This window comes from Acomys minous, assembly GCF_964271855.1.
Source record: "Acomys minous genome assembly, chromosome: 9".
NCBI classification, from domain to species: Eukaryota; Metazoa; Chordata; class Mammalia; order Rodentia; family Muridae; genus Acomys; species Acomys minous.
This window is the reverse complement of record NC_140490.1, coordinates 63,544,311-63,566,171: the sequence shown is the minus strand read 5'-3', so window position 1 is coordinate 63,566,171 and position 21,861 is coordinate 63,544,311. Positions and strand designations below refer to the sequence as shown.

Genomic DNA, 21,861 nt, shown 5'->3' with positions numbered 1-21,861 from the left:
TAATTTTTTTTCCTTATCAAGTTGCTTTTGGTCAGTGTTCTACCAAAACAGACAAACAAGCAAGAAGAAGACACAAATTGTCGATTGAGGGCTGAAAAATATCTGCAAAGCATCTCAAACACAGGTCCAAAATTCAACTGGCTCAGCATGGCTCAACTCCCTCTTTCTTCTGAAGCCGATCCATACAGAACAGTGCTGTATTGTCTATTGTGGGAACACCACTCTGGGACGACATAACCCTCCCCACCCTCCCTACAAGACACCAGCAACAAACCAAAGTAGGATTCCACAAGGCCGGACTTACAGGTCCAATGACGTAACTGTGTTTACCGAGTGTAAGTGAGGGATGGCTTACAGAAGAAACACGGGTGACCCAAAGCTGTGCTGACCAGAACATCTCACCCAGTATGAAAAAGACGTCCTCACAGCTGGGTGGAAGGAGTGCCCCCTTCACTTAGCCACCTCCTAAGAACACAGGGTCACAGAAAATTATGGCAGACTTCCAGACAGATGACCAGGCAGTAAGAGAGGGAGCTACTGAAACATCACCTGCGGATCCAATACTCCTCCCAAGCCTCCTTCTACTTGGAAACCCAAGCCCAGGGTCTCAAACAAGTAACAGCTCTTTTAGTGAAGATAACAGCTATTAGACATGGAGGCTAGTGCTCTACAACACTGTCCCAGCCGGCAAGTATAGACGCTGACTCTCCATTTTTCAGACACTCTCCCTTTGTACAGCATATCAGTTATTTTTCTGTAAAGAAACTGTGAATAATTGCAGACCAGTCTTTCCATGCCAAAAGGTGAAATCCAGGTCACTGAGTTGATAATCAGAGGGTAAGAGCTTTCTTGGCAAAATTCAAAGTATGGCAACACAAATAAAAATGCAATGTTTTGATACAAGCCTATTAAGAAGAATAGAACTTCCTTAAAAAATAATGTTTTGCTTAAGTATGAAGGTTACACCCCTGAGCATCAAAATAAATCACAAATACATTTCTGTTGTACTACTGTAACAAGATTTTATCTATTTCATCTTTTTAAAATGTCTTGACACAGATAAGTAACTGTAAATACTGATGGCATGCATTCCACAAGCCTCTTAGTTGAGCAAATCCATCAGTAGCTAGCCCCCTATAGAATTTGCCCTCTGTATATTTTCAACCTGTCATTTACAATGCAGATTAATTGTTTCCAATATTGGTTCTGTGAGGAGACAGTTTCTCCCTGCACACTTAAATAAACGTTGAAATATGGAAATTGCCTTTGATCTTGCCTAGAGATGGAAAGAAGAAAGGCTCCTAGGATTGCAGGTACAAATCTAGGGGAGAATCAGGCCATGGTTTCGGGTTTGCTGCCTGCAGGCAGTAAGCAGCTGGACAATGCTACACTGTGAATGCTGTATCACAACAACTCTACTGTAATATAAATTCTACACTAGCTGTCACTTTGCCTCTTAATTTCAGATTACTTATATTAAGAAATGTTGATAAGCCTCTGGAAAAATCTAATTTCCTGGCTTATTTAGGGTTCCAAAACAGTAGTTGAAGGTAGTTCTACTCCATGATAAACTCCGAATTTTGCCCCTAATCATAACTATAAAACAAACAAACAACAACAATAATAATAAAAAAACATACCAAGTATGGTGGCAAACACCTGTAATCTCAGCACCCAGAAGGCAGAGGAAGGAGGATTGGTAGTCACAGACCTCATCTGTCCTCCCCAACAGCAACATAAGCAAACAAACTGACCCCGGTAACACGTTGTCACTGCTCAGCTGTCCAAGAGCTGTCCTCTAGGGTGATGTCCAATTGTCCAGCCTTGGTTCTTAGAAAACTTCAGGGAACCAACCACGGCTGAGCCTTTGGAGAGCAATAAGGCTTAGCAATGACACAACTGGTTCAAGGTTCCTGAGAGGCTCACCTCTTCTAACAGCATCTATTTATGGATGACAACTGTATACAAATACAAGAAAAACTAACTGACCATCCAAATATAGTGAGTAACTGTGTCACACCTATCTGTCATGAATTTGTGACTTGAAGCCCTTTTGTCTTTTTTTTTTTCTTTTTGAAGATTTATTTCTTTATTACATATACAGTATTCTACCTGAAGGCACCAGAAGAAGGCACCAGATCTCATTTTAGATGGTCATGAGCCATCATGTGGTTGCTGGGAATTGAACTCAGGACCTCTGGAAGAGGAGACAGTGCTCTTAACTGCTGAGCCATCTCTCCAGCCTGACTGTAAGCCTTTTAACACAGACACTTTTACCCTCACCAAGTTAATCTTACCAGACTCAGCCTCTGCATAGCTGAATCTGTGCTTTAATTCCTTTATAAATAAAAAACGTCTGACAATAGGCCCACGCTCGACTCATCTTCATTCTGGCACCGTGAGTATGCTGTAGCAATGAAAGACAGAAACATAGAAACAGTGAGACGCATCCATTCCCGTCACCACTGACATTCTTACAGCTATGATGTGTGGTGTGCAGAGCAGGAATGCAAACACCCAAAGCTGCCATCACAGGGTCCTGAGATCAAGCACATGTTCGGCAGTTCAGCAGAAGAGCTCAGTGCGGGGAGACAGTTGCACACATGGCAATCATCTATTACAGCAATCAGCTAGGGAGAAAGGCAGGGGTGAAGCCTGGAGCAGCACGTGCATGAGCCTTGAACTTTTTCTCAGAGCTGAGTGCAGTGAGCATACTCCTTCCCCAGCAGACACGTGCATGCAATATTTATGCCCAAGGCAGGCCACTCAAGAGTTAGGCAAGAGATGGTATTTTAGTCAAGAAGTTGTATTCTGTCAGATTGGCAGGATCCCTGAAGAAAAGCCCATGTTCAATACCAAACAGGTAAAATAGTTTTATCAACTTCCCAAAAATTCTACAAGCTTCATTCCCATATGTGACCAAGGATCTAACCCACTGCCATCTCCTTTAGCCCTGGCACTTCTAGACATGCTTGGCCAAGGCTTCTCTACGGAGAACACACACTCTCTGCTGTAATGCTCCATGGCCACAGGACACACTGTAAACATTCTAGACATGCTTGGCCAAGGCTTCTCTATGGAGAACACACACTCTCTGCTGTAATGCTCCATGGCCACAGGACACACTGTAAACATTCTAGACATGCTTGGCCAAGGCTTCTCTATGGAGAACACACACTCTCTGCTGTAATGCTCCATGGCCACAGGACACACTGTAAACATTCTAGACATGCTTGACCAAGGCTTCTCTATGGAGAACACACACTCTCTGCTGTAATGCTCCATGGCCACAGGACACAACTGTAAACACAGAGGACCAGAAGTTCAGTCCGGGTGGCTGCTTCCCCATACAACTCAATCAACATTAGAATTTGAATTTTATGTAATTCTCCTGTATCTCAAATTATTCTTTGATATCCCTCCTTCACTGCTTAAACACATCAAATCCTTTCTTAGATTATTTGCCAACCTGCACATCACCTGCCCTGTGATTTCTTTTTATTTTATTTTATTTTATTTTATTTTATTTTATTTTAGTAATTTATTCAGATTACATCTTGGTTGTTATCCCCTCACTTGCATATTCCCATTCGCTCCTCCCTCTTTCATGCTATTCCCCTCCCCTAAACTCAGAAAATTACACATGGTATATGTTCACTTATAATTGGACTCTAGCCCAACAGCGATATCTCCTGAAAGTCTTCACTTACCAGGAGATTGGGATAGAAGCTGGGACTTCCTATTGGGACTCCAGGTAAGAGAGGTAAGGGAGAATGGAAAAATAGAAGGATCCAGAGGGTCCTAGAAACCTACAAGAAGACCATCAAAGCTGGCAGATCTGGACCCAGAGGGGTCAGCTCAAACTGCTGTACCAACAAAGGACAACGCATGCAGCAAACCCAGAACTCCTATTCAGATCTGGCCCTGTGATTTCTTAACTCCAGTTACTCTCCCCTCTCTTCTGACTGTCCTTGACAGAATTAACACTGCCACTGTTTCTCCCATAAGCTTTTAAATTTCAGAATTCTTCGCTTCATCACTCTATCCATCACATTTACACTCTAGCTGCCTCACAGTATGCACACAAGATGTTTCTGCTAAAAGTTGGGAAGATGGCTTTGTGGGCCACAGCAGTTTCTGCACAAGCAAGAAAACCATAGATAGCTCAGATACACAAAACCCACGTAAAACTCTAGACATGAGCTCTGCACAAAGTGCTAATGGCAACAGAGACAGGAGGCTTGCTGCGTCTTACTGACTGCCAGTCTAGACAAAACAGCAAGCTCCAGATTCCCAAGAGAATAAGGTGGAGCATGAGAGCACAAGATATCCTACATGATCCTCAGGCTTCCACACCTGCACACATACACGCATGTACACACGACCCACCACCACACACAACACATATACTGCACACATACCACATATACACACTACCCCCCACCCACCACACACAACACATATACTGTACACATACCACATATACACACTACCCCACCCACCACACACAACACATATACTGCACACATACCACATATACACACTACACCACCCACCACACACAACACATATACTGTACACATACCACATATACACACTACCCCCCACCCACCACACACAACACATATACTGCATACATACCACATATACACACTACCCCACCCACCACACACAACACATATACTGCACACATACCACATATACACACTACCCCCCACCCATCACACACAACACATATACTGCACACATACCACATATACACACTACCCCACCCACCACACATATACTGCACACATACTACATATACACACTACCCCACCCACCACACACAACACATATACTGTACACATACCACATATACACACTACCCCACCCACCACACACAACACATATACTGCACACATACCACATATACACACTACCCCACCCACCACACACAACACATATACTGCCCACATACCACATATACACACTACCCCACCCACCACACACAACACATATACTGCACACATACCACATATACACACTACCCCACCCACCACACACAACACATATACTGCACACATACCACATATACACACTACCCCCCACCCACCACACACAACACATATACTGCACACATACCACATATACACACTACCCCACCCACCACACACAACACATATACTGTACACATACCACATATACACACTACCCCACCCACCACACACAACACATATACTGCATACATACCACATATACACACTACCCCACCCACCACACACAACACATATACTGCATACATACCACATATACACACTACCCCACCCACCACACAGAACACATATACTGTACACATACCACATATACACACTACCCCACCCATCACACACAACACATATACTGCACACATACCACATATACACACTACCCCACCCACCACACACAACACATATACTGCACACATACCACATATACACACTACCCCACCTACCACACACAACACATATACTGCACACATACCACATATACACACTACCCCACCCACCACACACAACACATATACTGTACACATACCACATATACACACTACCCCACCTACCACACACAACACATATACTGCACACATACCACATATACACACTACCCCCCACCCACCACACACAACACATATACTGCACACATACCACATACACACACTACCCCCCACCCACCACACACAACACATATACTGCACACATACCACATGTCCGCACCCCTCCCCTTTCTGGTGAATGTGCTGAGCATTCTAAACCAAAATCCAAAGTTTTCCAGATGTTGACATAATCCCAGATTCTAGACAGGAAAGTTGTCTCATGAAAGAAAATTACTACAAAACACTGAATAAAATTATCTTCAGGCTATCTGTATAAAATGCATGTAAACAAATTTCATATCCGGTTCAATTTTTTAACAATCAAAAATATTCCTGACTCCAATCATTTTTACTAAGTGATACTCAACCTATAATACATGTTTTAATGTTGAATTAGTTTGAAAAGTCAGTATGGTAGCCTACATCTTTAAGCAGAGTGATGGGGTTACAGAGGCAGTGGATCTCTAAACTCACTGGCAAGTCTAGCCAATCAATAACGGCTCAATGAGACTTAGGACCTTGGATCTTACACACAGACACACAAATATACAAAGTGACCACACACACAAAAATAAAAAGTACAGGTAGACTTCAATGGACCATCTGTAAATATCTGTGACTCAACATATTTATGCATGTGTGCATATGCACACAGGTGTGTATGCCCACATGTGCAAATGCAGTGGAGGCCTAAAGTTGGCCTTGGGTGTGGTTCCTTGGAACAGCCCAATCTGCTTTGGCTTAACTGACTTGCCAGCTGCTCCAGTTGCCTGCCTCTGCCTATTAGGCTTTATAAGGAGATTCTGGAACTGAACTCATGTCCCCATGCATACATGGCAGCCACTTTATGAACTAATCTATCTCCTCAACCCCTCAAGGTATTTTAAAGTTAACTAGAAGTCTCACCTTTTAGTATTCCTTTGTAATCACATAACTTATTTTTCAAGAAAGGTATACAAATCATAATGATTTTTTATTTGACTAGATAAATGACACTTTAGAAAGAATTGCTCAAGGAAAATGTTAAGGAATTAGTTAAGGAATTCTTTTTCTTTCTTTGTAGAAAGAATGGGTGAGATGATGTTATGCTTCAAAAGCTTAAGAAAGTTCTGTAAAAATCATTTCTGAAAGAAAAGGAACTTGATGTCACTCTGTTTGTTTATTTCAAGAAAGAGTTTCTTTGTGTAGCCTTGGCTGTCCTGGACTCACTTTGTAGGCCAGGCCAGCCTCAAACTCACAGAGATCCAGCTGCCTATGCTTCCCCCAGTGCTGGGAGTACAGGCGTGTGCCACTGTGCCCAGCCTTGAGGTCACATTTTTAAAGTCAATAGAAATTTTACGCAGTGATGAAAAAACATAGCTTTGAAGAAAACATTTCATCAAGTATGCTATTTAACAGTGTATTGAAAATACTTAGAGCATGTAAAAAGGACTCTACAAAACTGACTAGTCAGTCACCTCTAATCTAGTAATTTTATGAGGTTGAGTGGGGGATAAGAGAGGGGAGTGCACCTCCTTCTCTCAACTAAGCAGATACAGAACACGCACACTTCCTGACATATTAGGGAGTTTCTCTGTTTCCACTAATGAATTTTGTATGAGCAGGAAAGAGCTTACAAATTTTACAAGAAATATGGGATTTGTAGATGAATGCAACTATAAAAACAACATATTCCTATTATGTCTAGATCTTTTATAAAATCTCAAAAAACTACATTGTATCCTAAGTAGTGCTATCCCACCTGATGAAGTATGTAGAATAAAGAGTCATGGTGTCTACAATTGAAACATAACTCAAAAGAACAACAGATACTGAGAGATAAACAGAAACAGATGGATCGATAGACCCAGAACAACAGTAAGTATAAATAGCAGGATCTTCATGGTGGATGTGCAGGATCCACTGACCAATTCTTTCACTCTTACTACTTGAAATTTTCCTTGATTATTTAGAAAAAATTTCAAAAATTACTGTGCTGTCAATATGCAAGCTTAAAGGTTCATTTTGGAGGATGCAAAATTAGCTGTATGCATTGCTTCTGTCTTTGAGTGTCTGGAACCCCACAGCCATTTTCAAGGGTTTGACACAGACATCCGATGACCCTTGCTGTCTTACTCAACTCTCCTTGATTCTGATTTTGGAAGATGTCCTACTAAAAGTTTCCATTAGTATTTCTGCTACATTAAAAACAGAAACTACCACCTGATGCCTTCTGAAATATGGAAAAATGACATGAGCCTCACCATCACTGTGATGTTTAATGATGAAAATCAAACAAATTGTCACAACTCTGTATACAGGCAGTCCCACCTAGAAGAACTAAAGTAAGTGATCCCGTGCCTAAGCTGGCTGAGGTGACTAGGAAGGAGGAGAGAGGAAGGAAACCATGAAGTTGTTAATGAGACAATGAATCCATAAGAGCACACATACGAGTTTCAAGGATTCTATGACTTAAGTCAAAACATATAAACATTTGAAATTTATTGGTTTAGTGGGGGTAGAAAAAGGAGAAAGGAAAGGGTTTGCAGCAGTTCCCCTGTCCCCAAAAAAACTTTTTAAATCACTAATGAAAAGGCAACTACAGGCCAACCCTGGTGGCACACACCTGTAATCCCAGTACTCGGGAGGCAGAGGCACATGAATCTCTGTGAGTTCAAGGACAGCATGGACTACAAAGAAAGCCAGGGGCCTCCAAAGTTACACAGAGAAACCTTGTCTCAAAAAGGAAGGAAGAAAGAAGGAAGGAAGGAAGAAGGAAGGAAGGAAGGAAGGAAGAAAGAAAGAAACGAGAAAGGAAAAGTCAACTGTACATGTAGGCATATTAACAAGATGCTGAAGAGATGAGATCAGTAATTTATGTTGAAGAGCAAGATGAACTAAATTACCTGGGAAAGCAAACTGCCACACTGGCTCTCCCATTATTTTCTTTGCACCACACAGCAAACATTCGAGATCATTAAGTTGAATTATAAATGATACTGGTGAGGAGAATCAGTTAAATATGTGAAACTAACTGACAGTTTAATGATCAGAGGCAAGGAGCAAAGGATACCACTGTTATGGTTGAGTATGAAATGTTTCCTACAGACTCACGGATTTGGCGACCTGGCCCATGCTGGTGGTGGCATTTGTAGGCACTGAAGCCTGGGACTAGATGTGTGCACTGGGAACTGCAGCAACGTCCCGATTACTGTTTACAGCCTGACAGGATATGAAGAATTAGCAGCCTCAAAGAGACAGAGATGCTCCAGCCAGGACGCCTTCACGCCAGGCAAACAAGCCCCTCCTCCCTCCAGCTGTTTCTGTGTTAACCCAAAGTGCCTAGCATGTGCTAATGATAGCCAAGGAGGCCCAGATGTGCACCTGGAGAGTATATGTGCACACACCGTGGGTGGGGTTAGGGTTCTCCAGTGGCCTGTGCCCAGCAAGATAAGCAGCTGACCACTCCTACTTTCAGATGTATTCATCTCCATTCTGATTTATCTTCCTTCATATTCTAAGGAAAATATCACGAGAATAGATGAAAACATGGAATTAGTTTAGGGGGAAAAAGTGATACCAAAAGACAATGCAATGAAAAATATATACGTGTTTCTATTAAACATCAAAAGAACTCAAGAAGCCAGGACTTGACAGTTAGAGAAGTTCCTCAGACATACAGGGGTTAAAATTAAAGCCGTGATTCCAAGACACAGTAGCTATAGATTCAGGCTTAGAACAAAGTACAAATTAATAATCTCTTCTACAAAACCTAGCAAGAACAATGAAAAGGTCCGTGACACACATGACTTAAGGAGAAGGCAGTATGCACAAGGGACAACCCTCTCCAAAATGTCCGCTTCTAATCAGATGTCAACCTTGCCACTCATACCCCTAGGAGTGATAGCAGGCTTTCACCAAAGTGAAAAGGGCTTTTTTTTAATAGGAGAAGACAGCACATAATTGAACAGTCTGCACTTAATAAGCCGGATCAGCACACCAGCCTGATCTCACTCTGTCCAGAGGAGGCAATGCTCCATTCATCAGCGAGGGAGCACTAGGTAAGCTTCATATGCGCTCGCCAGCTGGTTCAGCTCTCAGTTCCACTCACTCAGACCCTCAGCTCAGTTCCAGCCTTCCCGTGTGAACTGGGTACAAACATAGATTTCCATTTGCTCCAGGTCATCTTTGCTTGGCCAGATCAATTAATGTTTTAAAATCCTTAATAGTAAAGCTGATGTTTTGTCAGGTATACAGCTGTATGAACTCAGCACATAGATACAGATGTGTAAAACCAACACCAATATAAAGATACAGAAGCGTCCCCTCATTTCAACGTTCCCCCAGCCAACAGTCCGTTAATAGGTATAGGTGCTGCCCTTCCCTGAGGCGCTACCAACCACAGGAAACCACTAGCCACGTCTCTGCCAGCACAGTTTGGTCCTTGAGAGATTGGCGTGTAGATACTTGATGGGCTTCCTCTACACAGGGCTTTCAAGGTCAACCCAGAGAGCAAGAACACTAGCACTCATCCTAGTTTGTGGCTCAACAGCTCTCAGTCTGAAAGAAGGCAGCAGTTTACCCAAAGAGCCCACAAAGGACACGAAGCGGTTTTCAGCTTGTAGCAATTAAGAAGAGAGGTATCGTAAAGCCTTTTTTTTTTTTTTAATTTCAGCATTTCATATATGTTACTATATTTACATCATATCCCCCCCCCTTCTTCTTCCTTTCTCTCCCCTCCTCAGTTAACTCTCAAATTCATGGTTTATCCTGTATTGTGGTTACATAGATAGATAGACATAAATTTATAAATTCAAGCTGCTAAATCCCTTTAGTGTAGTTCATTGTGTATATGTGTTTGGGGCTGTCACCTTGGGAGTGGATAAACTATGAGAGGGCTGCTCCTGAAGAAGACTGATTCTCCCTCTCTTAGAAGCCATTAACTGCCTATAGCAAACCATAGAGTGGTTCGGATCTTGTGAAATTATTCCATTCCCATTGGCTCTCCTTTCTTTCTCTTTAACTTCTTTCACACAATACATACTGACCACAATTTCCCTCCTGTCTACTTCTCCCATTCCCCTCGCACCTCCTCTCTCCCTCAAATCCACGTACTCCTTCATTTCTCTTCAGAAAAGAGCAAGCCTCCCAGGTATGGCAACTGAACACAGCATAACAAGTTACAATAAAACTAAGCACAAACCTCCATATCAGAACTGAGCAAGGCAACCCAGTAGGAGAAAAGGGATCTCAAGAGCAAGTGCAAGTGTCAGACACACCCCTACTCCTACTTCTGGGAGTCCCCAAAAAATACCAAACTAAGGGGCCATAACATATATGCAGAGGACCTAGCGCAGACCCATGCAAGCTCTGCGATTGCCACTTCAGTCTCTGTGAGCCCTTTGAACCCTGCTTAGTTGATTCTGTGGGCGGGGTTAAGCTGGTGTGCTCCACCCCACTGGCTCCTACATTTCTTCCCCTCCCTCTTCCACAAGAATCCTAGAGCTCCAAAGAAAGAGACCCAGTGGAGATCTTCAAATCTGTCTTCTCTCTCTCTGTGTCCAATGTGTGGCTATAGGTCTCTGCATTTGCTCTCATCAGCTGCTAGAGGAAGCATCTCAGAGGACAGGTGGGAACGTTTTCAACTGGTGTTGGGGTTGTGCAGCTCCTGTTTAGGCAGCCACACTGCTGAGCTTTCATGAGTGCACCTTCCTGGTCATAACATAATCATCTCCAGTTGCTTCCAGAGGGAGTTTCCTTGTGAGGCGTGAGATCCACACTTATCTCTGGCCATGAGGATAGGCAGTGAGAATGAAGTTGGAAAGTATACTGGTTTAGGAAAGAAGTAGGTTCTGCACTAGGGTCAATGGCGGCCTCACCACTATGAGTATAGGTTTAAAGCACCAGGCTTGCCCTCCTATTGAGCTAGCCTTAGGTCCACGTGTTTGGATACCTGCAGGATAGTGTACCTTGCTGCTTCTTTTATGGATGTTTGGCTGTTCAGTCATTGTTGTAATCTGAAGTCATTTCATCTGGGGAGGAATACAGATTGCATTTTTAGTAGCACTTTCAGATACTGTGTAAAGGAAGAGGCTTCTGGGTCAGATCTAGCTCAACTTCCTCAAGTCCTACTCAAAAGTGTGTGGTGTGTTCAGCAACACGGTCTTTCCTTCAGTTTCTAGGACCAGGTTAGTATCGTATATTGTTTTGAGAGTTTCACGAGCTCCACTGACCAACAATCCTAAAGAGGGTTCCCCATACCTGGCACTGGTAATCTATGGCTTTCAAAGGGAGCATTGTCACCTCAAGTTACATAACTTGAATTAAGCTAGATAGATATACATATATATATATACACACATATATATATGTATACACATACACTTATATATACAATTTTTTTAATTTTTTATTAATTTATTCATATTACATCTCAATTGTTATCCCATCCCTTGTATCCTCCCATTCCTCTCTCCCTCCCGCTTTCATCCTATTCCGCTACCCTATGTCTGTGACTGGGGGGTGACAACCAAAAAATATATATAATTTTAAGTAAACATAAAATAATACTATTCCCAATAGCATTTTTCATATATGTATATAATATTTATTACAATTTATTCACACATTGCATCCCGATTGTTATTCCCTCGCTCTTATCTTCCCGTTCCCATCCTCCCTCCCTCTTCTACCCTATTCCCTTCCCCTAGACCTTTGACGAGGGAGCCCTTCTACCCTACTGTCTGGCCACAGCCTACCAGGTCTCATCAGGATAGCCAGCATCTCCTTCCTCCAAGTGCCCACAAGGCAGTCCTACCAAGGGATAGTGACCAAACCACGGGCTCTAGAGTGCATGTCAGAGGTTCAGTGGCAGTGCCCTCACCCTCCCTTGGAGAATGAGCTGTCCATCGGCTACATCTGAAGGGGGTCTAGGTTCTCTGCATGCATTGTCCTTGGTTGGTGCATCAGTTTGTGCAGACCCCTCTGTCCAGATCTGCTGGCCTTGATGGTCTCCCTGCAGAGCTTCTGATCCCTCCAGGTCCTTCCATTCCCCCGGTTCTTCCCTGCAACTCTCAGAGCTCTGCCCAATGTCCAGCAGTGCCATAGGGAGATTTGGGAGTCAATGAGCCTTAGGGAGACTTTAACTGGGAAGTGGGATGGGAGGAGACATAAATAACACTAAGAATGTTGAAAAAAGCCATATAGAATAGTATTCCATTGTGTAATGTGTAAATGCACCACATTTTCTTTCTCTGTTCTTTGATTGAGGGACATCTAGGTTGTTTCCAGATTCTGGCTATTAAGAATAAAGCAGCCATGAACATAGTTGATCAGATGGCCTTGTTGTATGGTGGAGCTGCATCTTCCCTTATGCCTAGATGCACCAAGACTGTATCTTTGCTCATCTAACAGTTTAGTTTAGGAGCTGTTGATAGTGATGCTTTTCAGAAAGACCTGACAGTGCTTACTTCCTTTGGGATCTCTCCTGGGGATGGTACCTGTTCAAGTCTTTCAAATTGTGTTATTCTCCCCTTTGGAAGGTTCTTTTTATAGTCTGGGTAAATGTCACCCAACCTGTGGCTTGTTTTGTAGTCCATAAATCGGATGAGTTACAGAGCAAGAGCTGTCACTTTGGTGAAGTCAATCTTTTGTCCTTTAATAGATCATATTTTGTCTTTTATGTCCAGGATCTCTTTCCTTAGCTGCAGGTTGCAAAAATGTTCTTCTATATTTTATTCTACCATTGTTAGAGTCGCTACATTTTATATTTGATGGGTTTATGGTTTATCCAGTAGAGGTTGGATTGACTGTTGTGTAGACAGGCAGTTGGAATCAAAGACCCCCCCTTTTCTATATAGATATTCATCATAATGAAAACACTGTTGCCTGTCGATACTGAACACTCAAACCTTTGACAAAAATCAGTTGGCTGCATCTGTGTATTTCTATTTCTAGACTCACTATTTTGTTTCCAGTGACTGATATGTGTCTGTTCATCACTTCTAAACTGCCTTGGTGTGGCTACACCACAAAGCCATAAAATGGGGAATTATTTATAAAACTTTATTCATTCTCAACTATATTTTTAAAAATCTACTTGCTTTGTGTTTCTTCTATGAAAAAAAATACCAATGACAATTACAATGGAATTTCTTTAAATCTATCCATGAATTTGAGAATTGGCATCTTTCCTACTTTGATCTATTGCTATTTCCCATTAGTAGAATAATAGTAGTAGGTTCCCCCTTTGGTCCATTGCCTATCTAAGCACAGGTTCTGGGTCTCATTGATGGTATCAGATGTGGGTTCTACTTCACAGAGCAAGACTTAAATCCAATCAAAAAGTAATTGGTTACTCCCATAATACTTGTGTCACCACTGTACCAATGGACATATCTTGCCAGCCTGGTCATGATTATGGCTTGTAGGTTCATAGCTGGGTAAAGTTGATGATTACTTTTCTCCTCTGACAGCATGCATAGCACATACTGGTATAATGAATGCTAGGATAAAGCATCCAATAGAGTATCAGCTAAATTTCTCCTTGTTCTACAAGTCAAGTAATAACATCTTCAGCAATAGGGTCTTATCAACATGTTCTGGAGGACAGCAAGTAGCACTGCTAATAGCCTGTAATGTTTATAAAGGGTCTATGAGACCCCATTTTTCAGCAATTCAAAATAGGTAATTGATTTCTGATAATGGAAGGCTACAACGGTAATATATGTCATCAAATTGGGATATTGTCCCCTCTTTAATGAATAACTTTGTATATACTCTGTGAGCCTTCTTCTGGTGTTTTGACCTCTACTTCAATATAACTAACATAAAATGTGGTTTTTATAATGATGAACAGTCCAGAAAACCTTCCAAACTAACCGTTAAATGCCAGATTTCTAAACATAACACCAATCTCTATTTCTTATAAACCTTACTGTCCTGAAAGCCAGGACAGCTTCACTGTTTATGTAGAAAATAAAAATTTCTACAATCTTTCTGCCTCTAGAAATCTATGAATATATGCATTTTCAAAAGGATTTTTAATCATCCAGATTCATATTAAAGACACTTGATAGTTGGCCATGAGGCTACAAACAATAAAGGGGCTTATTAAATGTTTTGTAAAAATCTATCCCCAATTAAGAGGGTGTTTTTTCCATCTCCAATAAAAGCGCGTCAGACCAATCTCATTCATTGGCAAAAGATCTTAAGCCATAAAACACATTAATAAATAGCTTAAATCAAACTGCTGCTCATTATGTGAATTATCACATTACTCTGGTACCCATCCAAACACTTTCCAAAGCAAGAATTAAAAACTACATATTTATGGTGGAAATCCATGAATTCAAGTAGTTCTTTCTCATCTAGTACACCAAAACAAGGGGGTAGTTAATAAGATGTGGTCATAAGAACAATCAGAAATTTAAAAGAAAAAAAAAAGAGTGGAAATGCAGAATGTGGAAAGGGGGAAGATAAGAAACTTTTAAAAAGTAAAAGAAAACATAAAACATAGATCTAAAAGGTCAACTGGTTACAGAGAAAAACAAATGCAAGGATAAAGAGAAAATGAAATAAATCAGACAATGCATTCTGATGCTGCTTCAAATAAACATTGGTGAAGTGCACGAGCGCCTTTGCATGGATGAGTCGTGAACACAGCTGCACTGTGTGAGAATAAGACAGTGGTCAAATTAAAGAAGGACCAAACTCAGAACCATGCTCATCATCACCTCCTCTCCCTCACCCTTGACATTAATGGCAACAGAGTCCTCAACCTATTAGTTACATTCCAAATAGAATAAGTCAGCCCAAGAAAGGGGGAAACTTCACATACTAACCATGTGAAAAATAACAGAAGAACACAATAAGTACCATGAAGTCCATTCCACACACAGACCCTCCCTGTGCCGTCACAGCCACTCCTGCACACTCCAGAAGCGCAAGCAAGCTTGAGCTCATAGCACGGGAGCCCCAGCACCCCCTTTCTCATGGGCATTTGCTAAAATCAGGCATCTCCTTTCCCAGGAGTCAGCATCAGTGTCCCATGGCACCCTGTCTTTCTCTTGTTTTACATCATTCTCTGCATTTATGTGAGAATTAAGGTAGGAAAGTAAAAATAAAAAACAACTCAAAAGCACAAATATAGACAAAAATGAAAGAAAAAAGCTTTAACAGTCTTCCATTTTAGAAGTGACATCAAGGGTTATCATAGGGGGCGTTGAACAGATAATCAAGTCAATCCAAATTTCAAGTAAAAGGAATATATGTGATCATGGTACTTGAATTCTCACCAGTAGCTCATTATCAAGGTAGGTGCCACTAGCTAGCAAGGCATTCATAGTGGATATCACTACCTCCCAGGTCCATTACAGTCATCGTCTATTGTAGGAAAGCTGTTATTCATTCTGGACACTTATGGTAATTTCAAGAACTGTATCTACTAAGTCCCATTCAAGAGAACGCTTGGCTTGAGAACTTCTGGCGCTTCTTAACGTGTTCAGTTGACCAGTGATAAGAGGTTGCACATTCATAGGATCTTTGAAGGATGGGACTCCTAAAGCACACACACGTTTGCAGATGATGCCCACTCTCTTGGTCCTTCTTCTGTCTTATTTTCTCCTTTCAAGCCTCTGCTCCCACTGTGGTCCATGTAACTGGGTTCTGTGTGTAGTGAATCAGCAAATGTGGTTGTGTATATCAAGGGCCTTCTGTAAATGGTCCTGTTGCTTCAAGAAAACTACCATTCCAGTTTGGTCAGAAGAGGGGGTTAGGACCAAATTTGTGTAGCCCGACCAAAATTATGTGTAATTGGATACACATGTAATGTTTGGCAGGCCTGTCAGCTTTCTCCAACACTAGAATAATACATAGCCCATATTTACTTTGAAAACCACTTTGCTTTCATTTTACTACAGTATCAGCATGGTAGCCTCGGTTGGTTTATTTTTTTTCTAGCCCTGACAAAGCACAATGTTTTACTTGGCTTTTAAAAAAGGCAAGAGTGCATGTAGTTAAGACCTCATTTACTTTATCTGATGAAATAGTCTCTGAGGAATGCCTGCTTTTCCTATAAGTCCACTGAAAAAGTTGGTTTTACAATAAGGTCATTTGTAAGAACTTCTGGTTTCAGTTTTAAAACAACATATATGATTTAGTGATTTGTAATGTATATTTTTGTGACTTTTAAAGACTAACCCAAAATAAGTACTAGACATAAGATAATGACTTTATATAGAGGCTTTTGTTTGTTTGTTCATTTTTACCCTGTAAAATACCTTTTATGTGTAGTTCTGTGTGTGGTGGAATTTTTCACCATTTTCCCTACCTTTTATCTTTTATTTTCTCACATATGCACATACATTTGTAAAATATGTATTTGAGACTTCAAGAATGGACTTATTTCTTTAGGACCTTGTAACTGGAGGATACCCAGTCACACTGATGGTATGTTACTCTCTGTTTGCACATCCATCTAACCATTCTTTGTTCCTTTGCTCACTCAGTTAACGTGCAGAACGCTTGGTAGTCATCAGACACTGTGTGCTAAGAACAAAACAATGCCTGCGTCTAAGTCCCTGGTTGGAGGATCTTGTGACCTTATGTCCTAACTGACTGGTCACTAACTTTGGTTTTATTCTGTTGTCTGTGATAATATTGCTGATTATGTGTATGGGACTTAGTAGGTACAGTTCTTGAAATTACCATAAGTGTCCAGAATGAATAACAGCTTTCCTACAATAGACGATGACTGTAATGGACCTGGGAGGTAGTGATGTCCGTTGTACTGCACAGTATTGTTACAACACTGCTTTGTGTTTTTGCCTTTTACTGTGGGATTCTCAGGGGAGACATAATTGTACTCCTACTAACCATAATAGATAAGAAATTATCAATCACATTTGACTAAAGGCAATAAAGAATACATAATAAATTTCCAAGTGCAAAGGCTTCTGTTTTCTTAATGAACAAGCATAGAAGCCTTTTACAGATGCAGTTAAGCTGATATCTTACGATTATTTTATTTTATAACATTCATATGTTTGTCTGCCTGTATGTACAATGCGTGTGCTTAGTGCCAGTGACTGACAGGAAAGGTATGGGAGCTCCTGGAACTAAAGGGACAAAGAGCTTTGAGCAGCCACATGGGTGCTGAGAATAGAACGTCAAGTCTCTGCAAGAGCGAGGGTGCTCTTAATTGCTGAGTTCTCTCTCTAGGCCCCAAGAAGCTGATACTTCAAATCAAAAGTTAAGAAGCTTCCTAACTTGTAGAAGCATCTCTAAGTTGTTATACTGATGTATGTCTACACCATACATATGTGAAATAATCTGGATAAACTGTCAATCCTTCCTCTCAACTTACTTTACACTCGTGTCTAAACTTCTGTTGAGCCTATCAAGTATCTTGATTTTTCTTAAATCCTATAGCATGGTAGGAGAATCCTATAGCATGTTAGGAGTTAAATGATTTTTAAATCAGATATTTATATATGCTAGTGGTGAATACATATATATGTATGTATATATAAATAGATTTACATGTCCATAACAAAGTCCATGCAAAATAATGGCTATAAAAAGAAAATTTACGAAACTTAATATTAAGCCTATCCCCTAATACTGTCTAACCTCTGCTAACTTTAAGGTTATCTATTGAGCCAGCATTTGGAAGTTCTGCAGTGTAAGGATAATTATATCACAGGTCTGGGCCAATAGTGCCATCCACTGTTTCTATGAAGATCTTTCCCAAATACAGTGTTATAATACATTTTTTTAAAAAAATCTGTTGTGCTGAGATTTCAATTGTACAATATTTAAGTGAAAATAATGCATTGGGAGATTCCAGTGAGGACATGAAAAGAGCTACAAGAATGAAAACATTACCCATTCAAGATAGCTTTAAGTATTTCAGTTTCCTGGTATTTAATTATTATTAAAATTTTTTTTCTGTTTTCAACAACAACAAAATCATCTACAGGAAGAAAAGTAAAAGTACAATGTTCCAACTGGGCCAGAAAAGGTTTCTACATTTCACCTCGCTGCACCTCAGGTGCTCAGCAAATCCCAATGGGCTGAAGTCTAGAGGCCACACATTGAAAGTCAGAAACTGGCATGCATCTGGTTATTTGTCAGGCATTCACTTGTACTGAACACGTGCTCTCCAGGCATGGTGGTACACACGGTGGTACACACTTGAAAGCCCCAGCACGACGGAAGAAGAGGCAGCAAAATCGTCATTTTGGGTATATCCTGACTCAAGAACTAACAAAAGCCTGAAGCATTTCAGTAGAAGACGAATCAGCTGGTGAAGGAAGGTTAGGCAGGAGCTTGCCTTACATGTGAGCTCCAGAAGCTTCCATGGCTAAATAGCTAAGAAGATGAAGCCTCCAGGAGGAGAAAGAACTGAAGGAAATGTTCATATAGTATAAGACTCAACAGACCCAAAGTTCTGCAGGAAAATCTCAATGTATCTGTTTCAAACATGGCAGACAGCATTGTCCCCCACCAGCGCAGAGACGTGTGCTGAGAAGCACTTAATTCATCCGTGTCCCCAGCTGGAAAACAACAGGATCTGGGACTCCAGACTCCAAGCACAGACTCAGCCCAGTGAACTCTGTGGCCTTCTCCAGAACAGGCTGGTGTCACATTCCACCCAGAATACTGACTGCTCTGCAAAGCTTGCACAACATGAGTAATAACAGCTCTGCCTCATCTTAGAAGGTGTCAATTTACAGTTACACTTTTTAGTGGCTAGATTTCACAGGCCATCTTAGAATGCCTACAAATTTCCTTTAGAAAAAAAAAAAAGATGCAAAGCAAATCCAGACTGGGCTCTGCTTTGTGCTACCGCTCTAAAAAGCCTGCTTTTGACCAAAAAGGCCACTCCCCCACAGAAATGGCTACATGCTTTTTAGCTACCCTTGAGCTCTGGTCAACATCTGACGCTTTTCCAACTAGCACATTAAGTTTTCTTTCTTTTTTCTTTCTTTTTTTTTTTTTTTTTTTTTTTTGTAAGAAATGGCAAACTACTGTGATGGCTAATCTCGATTGTCAAATTGGCTGGATTCAGAGGCATGTGGGATGAGTAAAGCACACTTTGGGTTTGTGCCTATAAGGGTCTCCACAGACAATACACACAAGTGGACATTAACACAGGGGAAGAGGCACCATGAAGGACACGGAACACCTAAATACAAGAGGGCCCAGATGGGACAGAAGACAATGAGGAGGTAAGCAGGCAGGCAGAGGCGTGCTCTCTGCCTTTGCAGTTCCTGCTCCCTGCACCCAACAGTGTACCCGGCAACCAGGGGCTGAAGCTCAGAGCCCATGAACCAAACTAACTCTTTCTCCTTTTGAAATGTTTCACGTATTTGTCAGAGCAGCATACAAGCCTAACACAAGTACTAACAATCCTAGCTGTCTAGCCACATAAAAACAATAGAAATAATACCTCACTGGGGGATCACGGTCAGTGGTTTCTAGGAAGACCATACTGTCATTACACCCTGCACTGTCTCACATGGTGAACCTTGCCTGTACGATTTGATTCAATCACCAAAGGAGACAAGGGGAAGGTCTTACAATGGTTACAAGAACAGCTGGACAGTGCCAGACTGGGGACAGTCGCCCTGAACAGTCTCTTGGGGGACTTGTTTTCACTGTAACCTGACAGCTGAAATGAGAGAAGAAAAAGAGTGGGAGACGGGAAAGAAGGGAAAGAAGGGAGGCAAGAAGAAAGAAACGCAGAAGGGAAGGAGGACAGGGGAAAGAAGGCGGCGTTGGGACCGAGGGGCAGAAGGAGGGAAGGCACATGAATAATTAGCACAGGTTCAATCTCAATCATCAGTGCTCAATGTATTGTTAAAAAGAGGCAACATTTAGTGTTGCATATGTAACAATAATAATTTAAAAGGAAGAGGTCATGAGTTTGATGTGGGCTGGGGGACAGGAGGAGCTGGAGAGGTGGCGGGACAGGTAGAAATTATGTAAGGATAGTACTAGTATACACATTTTTTAGGAGGCAACATTTGTCCACGTTACTTACATTGCTGAATAACTCTGAAATTGATGAGCACTATCTGTCAAGTATCTGGTCTTGAGACACTATTTCTTTGGACAAAGGTAGCAAGACCTCCAAAGAGTTGTCTGAGGGCATACCGCAGAGACAGAAAATTTTACAACAATCAGATTCGGAGTTTAGTTGATTCATTTAATGGGGATGTCTAAACACTGGTCTCCATGAAGTAAATAAAAATAAATGAGTATCTTTGGTTCTTGACAGCATGCTAGATATAAAGTATCCAAGAAATTCATTGGCGCATACTAAAATATATAGTCGCCTTGCTTTGCTCTCTATTGTTACGATAAAACATTCAAAGGCAACAAGGCACTGTGAAGTACAATCAGGTTGCTCTGGCTTACACTTCCGTGTCACAGTCCATCGCCTAGGGAAGCCGAGGCAATGAATCTGAAGCAGGAAGTCAAGGAAGAAATCTGGAGGCAGGAACTGACTCTAGGCCATGAAGGAACCCTGTTGAATGGTTTCCTCTCCACAGATATCTCAGTTTACCTTCTTATTTAGGCCAGGGCCGCCTGCCCAGAAATGGAACTGCCCACAGTGGACTGGGCCGCCACGACAAACACTGATCAAGAACATGCTGTACAGGCCTGCCTCTAGGCCACTGCGACTAAGGCATCAATTGAGGTTTCCTCTTCCCAGATGACTCTAACTTGTGTCAAAATGACAAACGTGGTGTACGTTTAAGTATGACACTGCTGTAAAAAGCCTCTAGAACTTTGAGTCTAAGGATGTTTTGAGGCAAAGACTCATTTTGCAGACCAGGCTAGCCTCAAACACACTTGTCTTGCTTCTGTCCCACAAGTGTTGTGGTTACATGCATGGCCCACCATGACAGGTAAACTTTTACCTCCCCACCCCCGTGCCCTTTAGACTATTTGAATTTTTGAGATACAGTTTTGCTCTATAGACCTGGCTGACCGGAAACTCTGTATACAACAGATGGCTTTATTCTCACAATGATCTTCCTCCCTATTGCTAGGATTAGAGGTGCTGCCATCACACCTGGCTACAATACTTCTAAGAAAACTCAAAAACACTCTGTGTATAGAATGTAATTTTCCCAAAACCACAATTAATGCTGACATAAAGAGACAGCGCATGAGATTTATATTGCAGTGCTGAGAAAAACATGTGTTTGAGGACAGACGACGAGGAGATGCGGCCCATTCTACTACACCTTGCTGCT

At 41.5% G+C, this 21,861-nt stretch overlaps 1 protein-coding gene across 1 annotated transcript in view; it reads right to left on the bottom strand.

Annotated features, from left to right (window-relative positions):
* CDKAL1 (CDKAL1 threonylcarbamoyladenosine tRNA methylthiotransferase) overlaps positions 1-21,861 on the bottom strand; it is a 543,702-nt gene that overhangs the window by 355,677 nt on the left and 166,164 nt on the right. The window lies entirely within an intron of this gene.